This window comes from Piliocolobus tephrosceles, chromosome 15, assembly GCF_002776525.5.
Source record: "Piliocolobus tephrosceles isolate RC106 chromosome 15, ASM277652v3, whole genome shotgun sequence".
Lineage (NCBI taxonomy): Eukaryota > Metazoa > Chordata > Mammalia > Primates > Cercopithecidae > Piliocolobus > Piliocolobus tephrosceles.
In genome coordinates this window covers 63,780,813-63,802,244 of record NC_045448.1, presented here as the reverse complement: position 1 = coordinate 63,802,244, position 21,432 = coordinate 63,780,813, and the positions used below count along the sequence as shown (strand labels likewise).

The 21,432-nt window shown below is 38.2% G+C and overlaps 1 protein-coding gene and 1 pseudogene across 7 annotated transcripts in view; one reads left to right on the top strand and one right to left on the bottom strand.

The window, feature by feature from the left end:
- The window catches only part of WDPCP (WD repeat containing planar cell polarity effector), a 489,966-nt gene that overhangs the window by 332,866 nt on the left and 135,668 nt on the right, over positions 1 to 21,432 (top strand). The gene's annotated exons all lie outside the window — the stretch shown is intronic.
- On the bottom strand, positions 11,658 to 13,207 carry LOC111550616 (annotated as a pseudogene). The gene has a single exon (XR_002734120.3). The product of XR_002734120.3 is annotated as an ornithine decarboxylase pseudogene (transcript).

The following is a 21,432-nucleotide window of genomic DNA, read 5'->3' as shown; positions in this document are numbered from 1 at the left end:
AATAGCTACTCCTGCTCACTTTTGTTGTCCATTTGCATGGAATATCTTTTTCCACCCCTTTACCTTAAATTTATGGGAGTTCTTATATGCTGAGTTTCCTGAAGACAAGAGAAACTTGGTTGGTGAATTCTTATGCATTCTGCCATTCTGTATCTTTTAAGTGAAGCATTTAGGCCATTTACATTCAACATTAGTACTGAGGTGTGAGGTCCTATTCTATTCATCATGCTATTTGTAGCCTGAATACCTTGTGGTGTTTTTTTTTTTTTTTTTTTTTTCTTTGTGTTATTGTTATGTAGGTCCTGTGACAGTCATGCTTTAAGGAGGTTCGATTTTGGTGTGTTTTGAGGATTTGTTTCAAGATTTAGCTCTTTTTAGCAGTTCCTGTAGTACTGGCATAGTAGTGGTGAATTCTCTCAGCATTTGTATGTCTGGAAGAGACTATATCTTTTCTTCATTTTTGAAGCATAGTGGATACAAAATTCTTGGCTGATAATTGATTTGTTTAAGGAGGCTAAAAATAGGACCCTAATTCCTTTTAGCTTGTAGGGTTTCTGCTGAGAAATCTGCTGTTACTCTGGTAGGTTTTCCTTTGTAGGTTACCTGATGCCTTTGCCTCACAGCTCTTAAGGTTCTTTCCTTCATCTTAACTTTAGATAACTTGATGACTATGTGCCTAAACAATGATCTTCTTGTGATAAATTTCCCAGGTGTTCTTTGAGCTTCTTGTATTTGCATGTCTAGATCTCTAGCAAGGCTAAGGAAGTTTTCCTCGATTATTCCCTCAAATATGTTTTCCAGACTTTTAGATTTCTCTTCTTCCTTGGGTACACCAATTATTCTTAGGTTTGAACACTTAACATAATCCCAAACTTCTTATAGGCTTTCTTCACTTTTATATATTATTTTTTCTTTGTCTTTGATGGATTGGGTTAATTTGAAAGCCTTGTCCTCAAGCTCTGAAGTTCTTTCTTCTCTTTGTTCAATTCTATTGCTGAGACTTTCCAGTGCATTTTGCATTTCTCTAAGTGTGTCCTTGATTTTTGGAAGTTGTGATTGTTTTGATTTATGCTAACTATTTCAATGAAGATTTTTCCTTTCATATCCTGTATCATGTTTTTTATTTCTTTAAGTTGGACTTCACCTTTTTCTGATGCCTGCTTGATTAGCTTAATAATTAACCTTCTGAATTCTTTTTCTGGCAATTCAAAGATTTAATCTTGGTTTGGCTCCATTGCTGGTGAGCTAGTATGATCTTTTGAGGGTGTTAAAGAACCTTGTTTTATCATATTACCAGAATTGTTCTGGTTCCTTCTCATTTGGTGGACTATATCAGAGGGAAGATCTGGAACTCAAGGGCTGCTATTCAGATTCTTTTGTCCCATGGAGTGCTCCCTTGATGTGGTGTTCTCCCCCTTCCCCCTAGGGATGGGGTTTCCTGAGAGCGGAACTGCAGTGATTGTTTTTGCTCTTCTGGGTTGAGCCACCCAGTGGAGCTACTGGGCTCTGGGTTGGTACTGGGGAATGTCTGCAAAGAATCCTTTGATGTGATTTGTCTTCAGATCTTTCAGCCAGTATTCCGCACAGTTTTTCAGTGTCTGAGGGAGCAGACACGGTGATCAAGTTCCTTCAGAGAGTCTATGGATTCTCTCAGCTTTCTTGATATGTTCCTGCAGTACTTTTTGGAACAAAAGTTCATGATGTGAGTTTCTATACACTCTTTTTTCTGTCCAAGCAGGAGCTGCAAGCTAGTCCTGCCTCCTATGCACCATCTTCCTGGTTCTCCCTGATTCATTTTAATGAGACTAAATCTTCTGATCCATGAGCATGGGATGTCTTTCCATTTGTTTGTGTCCTCTTTGGTTTTTTTTATTTCATTTTCCTCATAAAGGTCTTTCACCTTCTTGGTTAAACACTTCTTATGTATTTTTTTGTAGCCATTGCAAATGGGATTTCTTTCTTGATTTATTTTTCAGCTAGTTCCTTATTGATATATAGAAACTCTGCTGATTTTTATATGTTAATTTTATAAACTGAAATTTTACTGAGTTCATTTGTCATTTCTAATAACTTTCTAGGTATAAGATCATGCTGTCTGCAAATCTGACTTTGTCTTTTCCAGCTTTCTTTCTCTTGCTTGATTGTTCTGGCTAGGACTTACAGTACTGTATTGATCAGGAGTGGTGAAAGTGGGTATCCTTTTCTTGTTTCAGGTCTTAGAAGAAATGCTTTCAGCTTTTCCCTATTCAGTATGATGCTAACTGTCAGTTTTTCATATATGGCCTTTATTATATTGAGGTAGGTTCCTTTTTGGCCTAACTTGAGAGTTTTGTTTTTTTGTTTTGTTTTGTTTTTACCAGGAATGGATGTTGAATTTTATCACACTTGTTCTGCATCTATTTGATGATCAAATGGTTTTTGTCCTTCATTCTGTTCTTTTATCAATTTGCATATGTTGAAGCATCCTTGCATCCATGGGATAAATCCCATTTGATCATGGTGTATTGTCTTATTGATGTCTTGTTGGATTCAATTTGCTAGTATTTTGTTGAGGATTTTTGCAACTGTGTTTATCAGGCGTATTGGCCCGTAGGTTTTTGGCCTATAGGTTTTTTTTTTTTTTTTCTTTGTCATATCCTTGTCTGGTTTTGGTATTGAGGTAATGCTGACCTCATAGAATGAGTTAGGAGAATTTTTGCTCTTCAATCTTCTGAAATAGTTTGAGAGGAATTGGTATTCATTTCTAAGTTTGGTAGAATTCAATAATAAAGCAGTTGGCTTTTCTTTGTTGGGAGAGTTTTCATTACTGATTAAATCTTGTTAATGAAGAAAAAACTTGTTCTCTTCAGGTTTTCTATTTCTTCCTGGTATAATCTTGGTAGGTTGTATATGTCCAGGAACTTATGCATTTCCTGTAGGTTTTCCAATTTGTTGATGTATAACAAATTTTATACATAGTTGTTCATAAAAGTCTCAGATGATCCTTTGTTTCTTTGATATCAGTTGTAATGTCTCCTTTACCTTTCTGATCTTATTTCAGTTTTTCTCCTTTTTTCTTGTTAGTCTAACTAGAAATTAAACAGTATGTTTTTATCTATGTTTTATCTTTATCTATAGATTTTTATCTTTTCAGTGAACCAATTTTCTTGTGTTATTTATTAGTCTCTATCTTGTTTAGTTCTGCTCTGATCTTTATTATTTTTCTTTTTCTATTAATTTTGGGTTTTGTTTGTTGCTTTTCTAGTTCCTTCAGGTACATTGTTGTTTATTTGAAATCTTCTTACTTTTCTGATGTACAAAAAAGTACTTCTTAGCACTGCTTTGGCTGTATCCCATTGGTTTTAGTATGTTGTATTTCCATTTTCATTTGTTTCTATTTTTTTATTTCCTTCTTAATTTCTTCTTTGATTCAGGGGTCACTGAGGAACATATTGTTTAATTTCCCTGTATGTGTACATTTTCCATAGTACCTCTTGGTATTAACTTCTAGTTTTCTTCCTTCGTGGTCTGAGAAGATACTTGATATGATTTTTTTAAAATTTGTTGAGAGTTGTTTTGTGGCCTAACGCATATGGTCAATCCTGGAGAATATTCCATGTGCTGATAAGAAGAGTACATATTTTGTAACTGTTGAATAAAATGTTCTGTAAATGGCTGTTGGGTCCATTTGGTCTGCAGTGCAGTTTAAATCTAATGTTTCTTTTTTTTTTTTTTTTTTTTTTTTGAGACGGAGTCTTGCTCTGTCGCCCAGGCTGGAGTGCAGTGGCCGGATCTCAGCTCACTGCAAGCTCCGCCTCCCAGGTTCACGCCATTCTCCTGCCTCAGCCTCCCGAGTGGCTGGGACTACAGGTGCCCGCCACCTTACCCGGCTAGTTTTTTGTATTTTTTAGTAGAGACGGGGTTTCACCGTTTTCGCCAGGATGATCTCGATCTCCTGACCTCGTGATCCGCCTGTCTCGGCCTCCCAAAGTGCTGGGATTACAGGCTTGAGCCACCGCGCCCGGCCAAATCCAATGTTTCTTTGTTGGTTTTCTATCTAGATTATCTGTCCAATGCTGAGAATGAAAAGTGTTGAAGTCTCCAACTATTATTGTGAAAAGACTAAAAGGCAGAAATGAAATCCACAGGCAGACAGCCCCGGTGGCACCCTGGGCCTGGTTAAAGATCGACCCCTGACCTAACCAGTTATGTTATCTATAGTTTCCAGACGTTGTATGGACAAGCATTGTGAAAGTCCCTGTCCTGTTCTGTTCTGTTCTGATTACCGGTGCTTGCAGCCCCCAGTCACGTACTCCCTGCTTACTCAATCGAAACCACCCCCCTCCCACCCATGGTTAAGCAAGCAGTTTGTCTAAAAAAAAACCCCTAGACGTTTGTGGTTTAAAAAAGGGCGGGAGCCAATCAGAAACTGCCGAATATTCAAACTTCAAAATGTCAACCAATCCCAATCTTGTAACTGCAAAAATGCCCTAATCTTCTGTAACCTGTTTGTGCCTTACTATAAAAAGTAGGCTTGAGCTGTGCTCGGGACCTCTCTCTTGCCCTCCTGACTACGCCTGTACGGAGAGAGGTCCGGGTTCGAACGCCTGTACAGAGAGAGGTCCGGGTTCGAACCTGCAATAAAGTGATCCTGGCCGCTTGGCTTTGACTTCGGTTTCTGGTGGTCGTCTTTCAGGGGGGTCTCGGAACTCAGGGCACAACAATTGTATTTAAGTCTCTCCATTTATATATAATAATATTTGCTCTGTGTGTGTGTGTGTGTGTTTCAGTGTTGGGTACATACATATTTAGAGCTGTTAGACCCTCTTGCTGAACTGATCCCTTTATCATTATATAATTACCTTCCTTGTATCTTTTTAGTTTTATATTTAAATTCTATTTTACCTGATATAAATATAGTTACTCCTATTCACTGTTGGTTTCCATTTGTGCAGCAAATATTTTTCTATCCCTTTACTTTGTTTATTGTACCTTTACAGGTGAAGTCAGTCTTATAGGAAGCATATAGTTGGGTCATATCTTTTTAATACATTCAAGCTGTCTGTATCTTTTAAATGGGGAATTTAATCCATTTACATTCACGGTTATTGTTAGATGAGGACTTATTTCGTTTTTTTTTTTTTTTTGTTGTTACATGTTTTAAGTTTGTTTTGTATATCTTTTATTCTTTTCTTCCTCTCTTCCTGTTTATCATTGTAGTTTGTTGGGTTTCTATAGTAGTAACATTTGACTCCTTTCTCTTTCTCTTACTGTGTGTCTGCTCTACCAGTGAGTTTTACACTTTATGTGTTTTCATGATGGTAGATATCATCCTTTTGCTTCCAGATCTAGGACTTCCTTAAATATTTCTTGTAGGACCATTCTAGTGGTGATGAATTCCCTCGGTTTTTGCTTATCTGGGAAACACTTTATTTCTTTATTTTGCCTTCATTTTTGAAAAGAAGCTTTTCTGGGTACAGTACTCTTGGCTGACAGTGTTTTTTTTCTTTCAGTAGTTTGAATGTATCATCCTATTCTCTCCTGTCTTGTAAAAAGAGAAATCCAGTGTTAGTCTGATGGGATTCCCTTATATGTGACTTGACACTTTTGCTGTTTTTGGAATTCTTTCTTTGACTCTTAACAGTGACTATAACGTGGCTTGAAAACCTTTTTGGATTGTATCTATTTAAGAACCTTTTGACATTCGTGTATCTGAATGTCCATGTCTCTTGTAAGATTTGGGAAGTATTGGCTGGGCGCGGTGGCTCAAGCCTGTAATCCCAGCACTTTGGGAGGCCGAGATGGGCGGATCACGAGGTCAGGAGATTGAGACTATCCTGGCTAACACAGTGAAACCCTGTCTCTACTAAAAATACAAAAAATTAGCTGGGCAAGGTGGCGGGCACCTGTAGTCCCAGCTACTCGGGAGGCTGAGGCAGGAGAATGGCGTAAACCCGGGAGGCGGAGCTTGCAGTGAGCTGAGATCCCTCCCCGGCACTCCAACCTGGGTAACAGAGTGAGACTCCATCTCAAAAAAAAAAAAAAAAAAAAAAAAAAATAGATTTGGGAAGTATTCAGCTATTATTTTGTTAAATGGGTTTTCTATACCTTTGCCCATATTGTCTCCTTCTGGGACTCTGAAAATTCAAATATTTGGTAGATTTATGGTGTCAAAACCTGTCTTCCAGTTCTTAGATTATTTCTTGTATTTGATCTAATCTGTTGTTTAAACCCTCAGTTGTATTTTTTCATTCATTCATTGAATTCTTCAGTTTCAGAATTTTTTAAATGATGTCTCTGTTGAATTTCTCATTCAGATCATGAATTGTGTTTCTGATTGTTTTAAAATTTTTATCTGTATCCCATTTAGCTTCTTTAATATTATTATTTTGAATCCTTTTTTAGGCGTTTTACAGATTTCTTTTTCATTGTAATCTGTTGCTGGAGAATAATTATGTTCTTTTGGCAGTATCATGTTTCCTTGCCTTTTCATGTTTCTTGTGTCTTTCTGTTGATACCTGTGTAACAGTTGTTTCTTCCAGTTTTATAGATTGGTTTTCATAGGGTAAGACATTTTCCTAAAGATGTATCTATAGTGTTGGTTGGGTAGGTTGATTTGGCTTTGATTCTGGTTGGGCACACTCATGTAGTCATCATATGATTTCATTGGCTGTCATGAGAATTAGTGGTGCCTGTTAATTCCGCAGTTGCTTGGGCTGCAGTTGTTAGCGAAAGCTATAGTGAGGCTTTGCTGAGGATGGGAATGTCAGGAGGGCTGGTCTTCAGGCAGCAACAGTGGTGGTAGTGGGCTGGATGTGCACCACATATGCAGGCACTGGTGGTAAGTGCATGCAGGCTGACCCTTGGACCTCCCAGTTGCTTGTTCAGGGACCAGCAGTGGCAGTGGTTGGTGGGTGGGTGGGTCCTTGGGCAGCATGTATGATGTTAGCAATGACGGTAGCAGTGTTGGACAACCTAAAGGCCCCTAAGCAGTACATTCTGGCACCAGTGGTTGTGGCAGTCTTGGCAAGCCAATTTGCTGTCTCCCAGGTGGCACATGTATGCTGATGTTGGCAGCAGTAGTGGCAGCAGGCTGGGTGGGCCTGATGTCATGCTCTCAAAAGGCATGTGCAGGTGCTAGTGTTGGTGGGTGGGATGAGTTGATCCCCACATCCCCAAATGGTGTGCTTGGGCAGTGGAAGCAGTGGCAGTGGGCAGAGTAGACCTTATCTTCAGGTTTCTTTATGGTACATGCAGTCACTGGCAGTGGGCAGGGCAGGCCTGTTTTCAAGTCCTGCTTTCCCCCCACCACAATGGTGCATGTAGGCACCAGTGACGGTGATGGGATGAGTCAGTCCCCAGGTCCCCAGATAGTATACTCAGATGCCAGTGACTAGGGGAGACCTATTCAGAGGCCCCTCAGTGGTACATGTGGGCACCACCAGTGGTGGCCAGATAGGTCTGTCCTGAAGCTCCTTAATATTTCACTCAACCACAGTCTGTGGCAGACAAGCAGATCAATCCTCAGGACCCTGGACAGTGCACTCATGCAGCAGTGGGTAGGGTGGGCCTGTCCTTAGGCCTTAGGATGGTGCCCAGGTTGGCTGGTTTCTGGGCTGCTCAAAGGTATGTGCAAATGCACATTGGCTTTGCTGCTGGGAGCAAGGAAGGGCTGCTATCAGTGACAACGGACCCAGGAAGTTGGCTCTGGTGAGCACACACTTTGGTTCTGGCTCCGATTGTCCCAGAGGCAGCCTCCCCATTACACATCACTGCCCATTTCCCAGGTGCAGGACAGTATGTGGGCTAGAGTGCTGCAAACCTGGGCATACCACTGAGTCTAGCCAGTGCCTCAATGCAAGGGGAAATGTCAGCAAGGCTCCAGTGATGTGGACGTTCAGGAGCTCTTGTGCCCCAGGGAAGGATATCATTTGTTGTGACTGGACTCTCAAAATGATGTCATGCTACAGCTGCTTGAGTCTTGGGAGATGTGGTTTGCAGTGCAAACTACCTGTCTGGAACAATGCCACTGCATGGACTTCAGGAAGTCCCTATACTAGTCTCAGGGTCCATAAGGACTCAGGAGCTCTCCTGTGGCTAAGACTGTAGGAGTCCATCATGGGAGAGTAGACTGCTATAGACCTCTCACTTTAACCTTTCCCTTCACTGGGGAGTTTCTCCTGGCTCTGTGCCAATCCTGGCTGGCTGGCAACTTTTCTTCCCTCTCCTTCTGTGACTCAGAGGTTCCCTGTCACTTCCCTCTGAATTCTAGTGTTCTCTCTTAAATGCTGTATTCAGTATGTGATTATCTACTTGATATTCTGGTCCTTCTTTGTGGAGGAGGTGAGTGCTGGTACCTCTGGTTAGCCATCTTGAAAGCCTCCTTCCCACTGAATAATTTCCAGAAAAATATAAATGGCTAAAATTGACATAAGAAATAAAAAAAAAAAAATTAGTTCAGTAACCCCACAGAGAAAATTCAAAAAGTAGTCAAAAATAGAATTCCTGAAAGGAAGCACTTGGTTTTATTTATGAGTTCTACAAAACCTTCAAAAACATGTAATTCCTACAAGCTTATTCTAACATGAGAATATATGACAAGTAAATTCTTAATTTGGTAAAATAAAATATCAATTCTTTCCATATATTTTCACTTTTAAAGTGATAATTCATTGTTCTGACCTAATATAAAAAAGGCTGTGGAACATTTATATGGACGTTAACAATTGATTACTAAAATTTTTATTTCTATTAATGTAACTCTGAGATAAGTTATTTAACATACTTCCTTATCTTGAAAGTTACATTCATTCTCCTCAAAGCTACAAAATATGATGCTTCTAAAATATAAACACAGTATTAGAAATAATATTTTTCCCCAGTTCTTAAAGCTGCTTGTTGATCAGATTTGTCCAAAGGGAAATGTTATTTTAAAATAAGCACAAAGAGGATTGTATCAATATTTTACACATTTATGTTTAGGTGAAATAGCATGAATTTGAATGTGTTGAAGGCAACTTTGACCAAGGTTTAAACCTGTAAAACTGTAGAATATGAATAAAAATGTTCAATTATCAATGGGTTTGAACTAATCAAAGCATCATACAGGACAAGAACACAGTAATTATAAACATGTATAAGCTGTTGCATGTCTTTGTTAGTGCTTCCATATCTCATAGAAACCTATCAATCTTAGGAACATTTCACAAATTAGAAAAGGTTATAACAACATCAATATATTAGAGTACTTATAATTATCTGTCAATAACTGATCCAAAGTATGATTTAAGATGAAACTCCATTCAATATTTTTTTAGTTTTAAAACTTTTTTGCTGTAAATTTGCATATTCATTCTGGTAGCACATTCAAAAGTCTTCTGTGAAAGGTAATGAAGTCCCAGGAACAGCAAGTTTTTTATTTTAGATCTTACATGTATAGGCAGAATATGTGTAAATTTTGAAATCTGGATCATGTCCAGAGACTGTCAGTTTGTCATCTTTTGTTGACTGGAAGCCAGTTTCATTTAATAGTGCTAAATGATGATGCTAATATAAGTCAAATTGGCAAATGATAAATTATAAAATTGTCATTGAGAATGACAGAAACTAAGTGGTGTTCATTCTTCTGAATATCTTTCTGAAAACTTGATTCCAAGTTAGTAACACTTTTATAACTTAACCATCTATCAACTAAGTAACACTGGTTGGGTTGAAGTAAAAGTTGAAAATTGTCAATATGACACTTTTCAAATCAATTATGTATATTGTCCATTTAGACTTTGTGATATGACATTTTAATTTTATACAGTGACTCCAAAAAAGGGCCAACAAATAAAAAAAAACACTAAACATCTTACAATGTTTTATTGTGCCTTTCTCCAAGATGCATGGTTCTTTTACATTTTTAATTGACAGATAGCAATTGTGTATATTTATGGGGTACAATGTGATGTGTGTATATTTGTGGGGTACAATGTGACGTTCTGATCTATGTATACATTGCAGAAAGATTCCCTTGAGCTAATGAACATATTGTTACCTTACCAATTTATTTTTTGTGATCATAACATTAGAAATCTTTTTTGAAGGCCAGGAGCAGTGACTTATACCTGTAATCCCATCACTTTGGGAGGCTGAGGTGGGAGGATTACTTGAACCCAGGAGTTTGAAACCAGCTGGGGCAACATGACAAATTTGTCTCTACAAAAAATAAATAAATAAATAAATACAAAACTAGCCAAGTGGGGTGGCATGTGCCTGTAGTCCTACTACTTGGAAGGCTGAGATGGGAGGATCACCTTGAGCCCTGCAGGTCGAGGTTGCAGTGAGCCATGGTCGTGCCACTGTACTGCAGCCTGGGTGACAGAGTGAGATTCTGTTCCACAAAATAAAAAGATAAAAAATAAAAATCTATTTTGAAATATACAATACATTGTTATTAACGGTGGTCATCATATAGTGTTAAAGATCACTAAACTTATTCCTGCAGTCTAGCTGAAACTTTGTATGTTTTGATCAGCATCTTCCCTTTCCCCGCCACCATTACCTCCAGCCTCTGTCATCACCTTCCTGTTTCTCTGAAGTCAACTTTTTAAAAATTCTATATATAACAAGTGAGATCATACAGTATCCGTCTTTTTGTACCTGGCTTCTTTCACTTAGCATAATGTCCTCTAGTTCCATCCATATTGTCACAAATGAAAAACTCTTCTTATTTTTAAAGGCTGTATATAATATCTCATTGTGCAGATATACCACATTGCCTTTATCGATTCATCCACTGATGGACACTTAGGTTGCTCTATAACTTGGCTATTGTGAAAAATCTTGAAATATATGGGAGTACCAACGTCTGCTTGACGTATCAATTTCAATTCCTTTGAATATATACCCAGAAGTGTGATTGCGAGATCATATAGTATTTTTAGTTTTTTTAAGAAACCTCCATGATATTTTCCAAAATGGCTGTACTAATTTGCATTCCCAGCAGCAGTATACACAGGTTCCCTTCTCCTCATATCCTCACCAACACTTACTCTTTTTCTCTTTTTTGACATTAGTAGCTATTCTAACAGGCATGAGGTGATATCTCACTGTGGTTTAAATTTGCATTTCCTTGGTGACTAGAGATGTTGAGTGTTTTTCATATATCTTTGGCATCTATCTCTCTTATTTTGAGAAAGGTCTGCTCAGATACTTTTACCATCTATCTATCATCTATCTCTATCTCATACCATCTATCTGTCTTATTTTGAGAAATGTCTGCTCAGATACTTTGAGTTTTCTTACTATTGAGTTGTTTGAATTCTTTATATATTTTGGATATTGGCCCCTTATCAGATGTATGGTTTGTAAATACCTTCTCCTAACACATGGTTTATCTCTTCACTATTACTTCTTTCTTTTGCTGTCCATAATCTTTTTCATTCATTGCAGTCTCATTTATCTATTTTTGCTTTTACTGCTTGTGCTTTTGGAGTCCTAGCCAATAAATCATTGCCCAGGCAAATGTCGAGGAGCTTTTCCCTCCTCCACAAGTTTCACATCTTGTGCTTAACATAGTATCTTTTATCCATTTTGAGGTTTTTTTTTTTTTGCCTAATTATTTCAAGTTATATGGTCCCCTCCAATCCCTTAATTCAAGCTAAACTTGTAGTTAACAGCTACCAGAGTGATATCTACACATTAATACCAGCTGAAGCACAGGCTGCTGAGTGGCGTTTCATCCCACTCTCCCAGGCACAAGACACAGGCAGGGTGCTGGTGTCCTATTCCTCTACTTCAGGTGGGAAGTCGGGGTTCTGGAATTGCTGCATGAGTTGTCACGCGGGCCCTGACATCACATAGTAGATCACCGGCCTCTGGAAGCCATTGAACGTAGAGGCAGCAGCAACAGTGTAAGCGCCCATGTTTTCAAAGAGCATCCAATCACCCACATGCATTTCGGGAAGGTCACAGCGCTCCACAATCCGATCAAGGCCATCACATGTTGGTCCCCATATGCTGGATGAATAATACTTCTCATCTGGTTTAGGTCTCTCTTGCAGAAGGGGCTTTACATGTGCGTGATCATATAGTATGCAATTAAATGATCCATAGACGCCATCATTCACATAATACATAAAGTTCTGTTCACTCGACTCATCTTCATCATCAGAGCCAGTTTGTTCCTTTAATACAATTTTCTTGGAGATGATATTAACCGCAAGTGTGAAAGCTGATGCAACATAGTATCTGCCAGGCTCAGCTATGATTCTCACTCCAGAGTCTGGGTTGATTATGCTGGTGATCTCTTCAAATTTAAGCTTCACATCCTCAGATCCAGGAAAGCCACCGCCAATATCAAGCAGATACATGCTGAAACCAACCTTAGCCCCCATGTCAAAAACACAGCGGGCATCAGAGATTGCCTGCACGAAGGTCTCAGTATCGGTACAGCCGCTTCCTACGTGGAAGCTGACACCAACGACATCGATATTCAGCTCTTTTGCCCATTCCAAAAGGAGCCTGCTATTTCTGAGCGTGGCACCGAATTTAACACTGAGATGACAGACTGCTTTGGAATCATCAGTGGCAATCCTCAAAACCAATTTTGCTTTTGGATGTGCTCTGGCAACTTTCATCAACTCAAATTCACTATCAAAAGTCATCATCTGGACTCCATTATTAGCAGCATACTTAGTTTGAGATACTTGTTTACATGGATTCGCATAGATAATCCTCTCTGGAGGCACCCTCAGACTCTGCACCAGCTGTATTTCGGTCTTGCTAGCACAGTCAAATCCTGTCCCCACAGCAGCAAGGGTCTTCACGATGGCTTTGCTATCATTACCTTTGACTGCATAAAAGGGGGTGACATGAGGGAGAGCTTTTAACCACCTCAGATGTTTCTTTAGAATGTCTCCCAGGTCTGCCACATAGAAGGCATCCTTATCATCAGAAAAACAAACTTCATTAATTTTTTGGTCCAGAATGTCCTTGGCAGTAAAACCTTCATCGAGGAAGTGGCAGTTAAATTCTTCATTACCAAAGTTGTTCATGATTTCTTGATGTTCCTATGGAAAACTAAGAGATGGAATTGAAAGAAATATTTCCAGCTTCTCACAAAGGCAACTCTCCAGGAATTCCAAATCCCTCTGCGTGTGCCCTTGGAGCAGTAGTGACAATCTCAGAGCGCCCAGGCGCCGCGGGCCAGCCCCATGGGGAAGCGCAGACGCCGGAGTCTGAGCCGCAGGAGCGCTCTGCCGCCCCAGTCGCGCCCCTCAGCGCCTGGCTCCCGCCGGCCTGAGACGCTGGCGCGAGGTGGCGCCGGAGCTGCTGGCAGAGGGGCCACAGAAGGGACTGACCTTGAGTTGATTTTTATATGTGGTTTGATGTAAGGGTCCAATTTTATTATTCTGCACATGAATATCCAGTTTTCCCAACACCATTTATTAAATACATTGGAAAGGACAATAAATTGTTCTTTCCCCATTGCATGTTCTTGGCCACTTTGTTCAAAATCAACTGACCATAAATACTTGGATTTATATCTGGGCTTTCTATCCTGTACCTTTCTTCAGAGTGTCTGTTTTTATACCAGTACCATGCTGCTTTGTTTCAACAGCTTTATAATATATTTTGAAGTTATTGTGTTGCCTCCAGCTTTGTTCCTTTTATGCAAGATTGTTGGCTCTCTAGGGTATTATCTGGTTCCATATTAATTTTAGGACTGTTTTTTCTCTTTTGCTAAAAAAAAAAAAGACATTGGAATTTTGATAGGAATTGCATTTAATTAGTAAATTACTTTGGGTAGTATGAACATTTTAACACTATTGTTTCTACTAATCCATGAATATGGGATATCTTTCCATTTATTTATTTTTAAATTTATGTATGTGTGTATATGTGTGTGTGTGTGTGTGTGTGTATTGAGACAGAGTCTCACTCTGTTGCCCAGGCTGGAGTGCAGTGGAGTGATCTCGGGCTCACTGCAACCTCCACCCACTGATCAAATGATTTTCCTGCCTCATCCTCCCGAGTACTGGGATTACAGGCGCCTGCCACCGCACCCAGCTAATTTTTGTATTTTTAGTAGAGACGGGGTTTCACCATCTTGGCCAGGCTGGTCTTGAACTCCTGACCTTGTGATCCACCCGCCTCAGTGTCCCAAAGTGCTGGGATTACACGTGTGAGCCACTGCGCCCAGTCAATATCTTTCCATTTATTTGTGTCTTCTTTAATTTCTTTCATCAATGTTTTATAGTTTTCAGTGTATAGGTTTTTCATCTGTTTGGTTAAATTTGCTCCTACGTGTTTTCTTTTTTGGTGCTAGTATAAATGGAATTGTTTTCTTAATTTATTTTTTGGATAATTCATTGTTAGTCTATTGAACGAGTACTGATTTTTGTATGTTGATTTTATAACCAACTTTACTGATTTTATAAGCTGCAAAATCAACCACATGTTGGTTTTGCAACCTGCAGATTTATCAGTTCGAACAATTTTTTGTTTTTGTTTTTGTTTTTGTTTTGTTTGTTTGTTTTTGTTTTTTTGAGACGGAGTCTCGCTCTGTCGCCCAGGCTGGAGTGCAGTGGCCGCGGTCTCGGCTCACTGCAAGCTCCGCCTCCCGGGTTCACGCCATTCTCCTGCCTCAGCCTCCCGAGTAGCTGGGACTACAGGCGCCCGCCACCAGGTCCCGCTAATTTTTTCCATTTTTAGTAGAGACGGGGTTTCACCGTGTTAGCCAGGATGGTCTCGAGCTCCTGACCTTGTGATCCACCCGCCTCGGCCTCCCAAAGTGCTGGGATTCCAGGCTTGAGCCACTGCACCCGGCCAATTTTTTGTTTTTTTCTGTAAGATTGTGTCATCAGCAAACAGAATTTCACATTTTCCTTTCCTATAAGGATACTTTTAATTTCTTTTCCATGTATAATTGCACTGGCTAGGATTTCCAGTACTGTGTTGAATACAAGTGATAAGAGTAGATATCCTTGTCTTATTCCTGATCTTAGAGGACAAATTTTCAACTTTTAACAAATAAGTATGATGTTAGCTGTGGGCTTATCATATATGGCCTTTATTGTGTTGAGGTATATTCCTTCCATATTTTTTTTAGTTTTTATCGTGACCAGATGTTGAATTTTGTCAGATGCTTTTTCTATATCTATTGAGATGGTCATGCAGTTTTTGTCCTTTAGCTTGTTAATACATGTATCACACAGTGATTTATATATGTTGAACCATACTTGCATTTCTGGGATAAATACCACTTCTTCATGGTGAATGATCTTTTTTAATGTGCCATTGAATTTGGTTTGATAGTATTTTGTTGAGTATTTTTGCATCTGTGTTCATCAGGGACATCGGGCTGTAATTTTCTTTTATTGTAGTGTCTCTGTCTGGCTGGTATCAGGGTAATGCTGGCCTCACAGTGAGTTTGGAAGTACGTCCCCTTTGGTTTGTTGGAAGGGCTTGAAAAGGATTGCTTTTACTTTTTCTTTCAGTGTTTGATATAATTCAGCAGTGAAACCATCAGATCCTAGGCGTATCTGATTATTTATTCAGTCTCCTTACTCATTATTGGTCTGTTCAGATTTTCTATTTCTTTTTTTCCTGACTTATTCTTAGTAGACTGCATGTTTCTTTGAGCTCATTCATTTCTTCTAGGTTATCCAAGTTGTTGGTATATAGTTGTCTCCTCTTTAATTTCTGATTTTATGTGAATCTTCTCTTTTTCTCTTTGTTAGTCTACTGAAAGGTTAGTCAGTTTTGTTTATCTTTTCAAAAACCAACTTTTAGTTGTCTTGATCTCTTCTATTATTTTTCTAGTATCTATTTTGTTTCTTTTTTCTCTTTATTATTTCCTTCCAAGTTTGGGCTTATTCTTCTTTTTCTAGTTCCTTGAGGTATAATGTTAGATTGTTTATTTGAGATATTCTTTTCTGAAGTAGGCACTTTTTACCATATACTCACTCTCTTAGGACTACTTTTGTTGCATCTTATACGTTTTGGTATATTGTGTTTTCATTTTTGTTTGTCACAAGGTATTTTTAAATTTCATCTTTGGCCAATTGGTTGTTCAGAAAGATGCTTCATTTATACCTATTTGTGAGTTTTCCAAGATTGTTCCTATTACTGATTTATAGTTTCATGCCATTGTGGTCAGAAAATACATGATTTCAGTCTTCCTAAATTTGTTAAGACTTGTTTTGTGGCCCAGCATATAATATGTTCTGAAGAATGTTCAATGTACACTGGAAAATAATTTATATTCTATTTCTGTTGGATGCTAATGCTGTAAAATATCTGTTAGGTCCCTTTTTTAAATTGTAGTTTAAATTGATGTCTCCTCATTGATTTTCTCTTCTTTAGATGATCCAGTGTTGAAAGTGGGGGTAATGAAGTCTACTATTATTGTATTGCAATCTCTCTCTCCCTTCAGACTTATTAATATTTGCTTCATATATTCATGGGCTCCAATGTTTAGTGCAAATATATTTACCATTGTTATAACTTCTTGATGAACTGAACCCTTTATCACTATAAGATGACCTTCTTTTTCTCTTTTCATAGTGGGGTTTCACCATGTTAGCCAGGGTGGTCTCGATCTCCTGACCTCGTGATCCACCCACCTCAGCCTCCCAAAGTGCTGAGATTACAGGTGTGAGCCACTGTGCCCAGCCTTTTTACTAAAAGTATATCCTGTCTGATGGAAGTATACCTATCTCCAATCTTTCCGTTTCTATTTGAATGGAATATCTTTTTCCATCCATTTACTTTGAGTCTGTGTGTCCTCAGAGGTGAAGTGAGCCTCGTATGCACAGCATATAGTTGGGTCTTCCAGACAAGTGATTTTAAACAAGTAACATATAGTAACATAGTCCACTAGTCTGTTAGAACCATGATAGCTAGGCATCTGGCCAGGGGTACATCCATGTTTTACAGGGCCTGAAGCTGATATAATTTGAGGAATTTTTTTTTAAGAAAAAGAATTTAAATTTTCAGATACAAAATTAGATACCACAAAGGACTTCTACAAGTAAGAGGTAATGAAGCTTAAGCTTCATTAGCTTCATGGAAAATTCATCTCTGTATCTGGCACACAGTAAATGTTGCATAGTTATTTGCGGAATGATTTTTGATTAGCTAATATCTGTTGATTAAAATTAATGTTACAATGAGTATGACTACCCTGCTTGTGGGCCACTTGCTTGCAATTTCTTCAGTATATTTAGACTTAACAGTACCTTAGCATTAGTCTCAATGAGCTTACTCCATGTCCATTATTACTGTATGTGCTAGCCTACCCAGGTAAAGGACATAAAAATGAAATATACAGCTAAATGGGTTTTATTTTCTTGATTCATTTAGACTATAACCATTTCCCAGATATTTGTTGTCTTAATCCGTTTTCTGCTGCTACAACAGCATACCACAGACTGGGTAACTTATAAAGAAAACAGATTTATTCAGTTAACAGCTCTAGAGGCTGGGAAGTCCAAGAGCTTGGTGCTGGGATCTGGTAAGAGTGATCCCATGGTGAAGGGTGGAAGTCAGAGTAAACACATGAGACAGAGAAAGGAAATTGGGCCAAACTCACTTTTACAACAAACCCATTCTTTTGATAACTAACCCACTCCTGTGATAACAGCATTAATCTATTCATGATGGCAGAGCCCTCATGACCTAATCCTCTCTTAAGGGCCCCACCTTCCAATACCATTGCACTGGCAATTAAGTTTCAACATCTGTTTTGGTGGGACATTCATACGATAGCATTTAATTGTGTAAATCCAACATTTAAACTAAATTCCTAAGCTAAATCTATCAAAAATTATTAAACGAAGTCAGAAGATAGCCACTTGAGAGGTGATATAGATATTAGATATGTCTTTCGCCAGATTCTAAAGCTTAATTAACTCTGTCAGACTAAGGGGCATGGAATTATAGAGATATACTCTTGAATGCATTTTGCTTAAGTCCACATTCAAATATATGAATAATGAGGAGGTCCACAGGTGAATGAGCAAATACATGGACCGCATAGCATGTTTCCAAACAGATTATGAAATTAAAACTTTCATGGGAGAGATATAATATCAATTTAAGAACTATTATTGTTTGCCCTCTTAGCCAGCACCTGGAGTCCCACCTACTCAGGAGACTGAAGCAGAAGGTTCGCTTGAGCCCAGGAGTTTGAATCTAGCCTGGGCAAAGTAAAACACGATCTCTTTTATTTTTATGTTTTAATTTGCCTTCTTCAAATCGATGACCCCAATTCCCTAGAACTATTTTTTTTAATACAGGGGAGAAATCAGAGAATTAAGGAAGAATGCATAAATGAGAGACAGAAAACATTCCAGAAATAATTTGTTGACCACAGATCTTATAGCCCACACTTACTTCTAAACATAAAGTACTCATAATGGTACCACAAATAGAACCATCTATATATGAGTATGTTTTTTTTTTTTTTTTTTGGTTTATATGGCTGTGTATCAGTGTTCTATAGTTTTAAAATTAACTAGAATAAGTTTTAGATATTCTTCACCATTTGTTTTGACATATTAATTTTAAGATCAATTTATCAAGTTGAGGGGATTTTGATTAGAACTCCACTGAGTTTTACAGAATATATGGGGTCAGAATTGAAATCTTTATAAATGTATGGTCTTCCTAGATATAAGCATGTGTATGTCTGTATTTTAATCAGATGTTCATTTATGTTCTTTAGTAATGGCTGGTAATGTCTTCTCAAATGTATTGCATATTTTTTGCTTTCAATAATAAATACAAATTTTATCAAAGAACAGAAAACAGGGAAAGCCACCTAGCTCATTTTATAAAGCCAGTGTAATCTTGATACCAGTCAAGGGCAGTTCAAGTAAACAAAGTCACAGACTATTCTTAAGAGCGTAGATGTAAAAATCTTAAATATTAGCAAAGTTGAAAAAAGTATATATTTTCAACTTACCAAATTCTTCTCTGAATATAAGAATCTATTATTAAAGTATCATGCTATTCTTGGATTAAACATTAAAAACCACATAATATTTTGATTGTACATTTAAGTTGCCTCTAGTTTTTCACTGTTATAAACAATGCTTTAATTACCAATCTTGGATACTGTCCCATCATTTCCTTAGGAAGATTTACCAAAAGTATATTTTAAATTATGATACATTGTTAAAATACAGGTCCAGCAAACTATTTTACAAAGGGCCAGATAGCAAATATTAGAGATTTGTGAGCCAAGAGGCAAAACTGAAGTTATTATGTAGGTACTTATATAACAAGACAGAAAATTTCCATAAATCTTTATTGATGAAATTAAAAGAGTACAATTTTTGTGATATAGCTCTACATATGTGAAGAATGGAATCCTTTTCAGAGGAGGTAACATTTCACTTAATTGGGTTTGAAAGCTGGTGTTTCCTATCAAAATCTTTAGCTAACGTTCATCTGTTAATGCTTATCTACAATGAGATTTTACATATTTCACCTTTGAAAATGTCTTTCCACATATATAAGTACTGCCAAATACTGATATCAATCCATGAGTATATGCTTTTAATTGAGTATATTCAACAGACTGGCAGGCATTTTTAGAATTCTATTAGCTAAAAGGCTAGAATGCCTTTTAGCATGTCATTACATTGCAAATCACTTCCAATTAAAGTTCCTCAATTGCACAGTTAAATAGATTTTGGAATATGTAAATTTCCTTTGCACTTGCATCAAGGTCTGAAAAACACTGCTGTAATTTGAAATCAGAAAATATATTGCTGAAAATTTGTGTAGGAATGGAGATGATTTAAAAAAAAAAAAAAAATCTTTCGACAGTGCAGGAAGTATGTGGTGCAGCCTGACATTACTTGCAATTCAAACAATGTTCTCATTGAAATGACTTTATCACATTATGTTTCACATATAAGTTTCACATATAAGCACTGTTTTACTTTGTAACTTTAGCTTGAAACCTTTTCAAATTTGCAGCAAAAGCTAATTTCAAAGCCACTCAGTGTTCAATAGCAATGATTGAGCACAGTTCTTCCAACCGTTAAAAATATAAAAACCATTCTTGAGGACTATATCAAAAGCAGGCTAGATTTGGCCCATGGGCCTTAGCTTACTGACCGTTGGCTAGTGCAGTGGCTCACACCTGTAATCCCAGCACTTTCCGAGGCCGAGGTGGGCAGATCACAAGGTCAGGAGTTCAAGACCAGCCTGATCAACATGGTGAAACCCCGTCTCTACTAAAAATACAAAAGCTAGCCAGGCATGGTGGTGCATGCCTGTAATCCTGGTTACTCAAGAGACAGAGGCAAGAGAATCACTTGAACTGGGAAGGCAGAGGTTTCAGTGAGCCGAGATCATGCCACTGCACTCCAGCCTGGCAACAGAGTGAGGCTCTGTCTCAAAAAATAAATAAAATCTTAACTAATTATATTCCCAGTACGTGTTACATGCCTGTTTTCCCAAAACTTTGCAACCTGTAATTATTATTTACTTTTAAAGATTTGGCCGGGCGCGGTGGCTCACGCTTGTAATCCCAGCACTTTGGGAGGCCGAGGCGGGCGGATCACAAGGTCAGGAGATCGAGACCACAGTGAAACCCCGTCTCTACTAAAAATACAAAAAATTAGCCGGGCACGGTGGCGGGCGCCTGTAGTCCCAGCTACTCAGGAGGCTGAGGCAGGAGAATGGCTTGAACCCGGGAGGCAGAGCTTGCAGTGAGTTGAGATCCGGCCACTGCACTCCAGCCTGGGCGACAGAGAGAGACTCTGTCTCAAAAAAAAAAAAAAAAAAAGATTTATCCAATTTGAAATTACATTTTTCAGCTTGCATTTATTTACATAAGGTCACATATCTTTTAATGATTATAAGCCATTTATATTTATTTCTTCACTGTAAGTGGTTGTTCATATTCTTTCCCCACGTTTATTTCAATAAAAGTTTCATTCCAACAATCATTCTGCATAGCAAAAAGAGATCTAAATCCTTTTTAGTGACTCCACTTGTTCAGTATTACTTTTCACTGCTTTCTCCTACACATCCAACACTCCTTCCATATCGAAAGATCTGCTATTGTCTGAGAGTTGTGTTTTCTCAGGCTTCTCTGCATATCTGCACCAGACGTCATTCATTCCCTGTCACGTTTTCTCCATTTTCCCCCTCTTATAGTAACTCTTATTCACTCTTCAAGACTACCATCAGAGATCAGTTCCTCCTCTTTGGTTCCACAGCACCCTGCACGTACATGCTATAAAATCTATCATACTTTTTTGTAATTAACTATTGGTTTACAGTGGTCTCTCTCCCCACTGGGCATACAGCTTTTTGAGATACGGTATTATAATTGACCAAAACAGTGCCCAGCACTTAGTCGGTACTAATTATTTTATTTCAAAATACTAGTAATATTAATAATAACAAATATATGCCAGACGCAGCAACCAATCTATTTAGTAT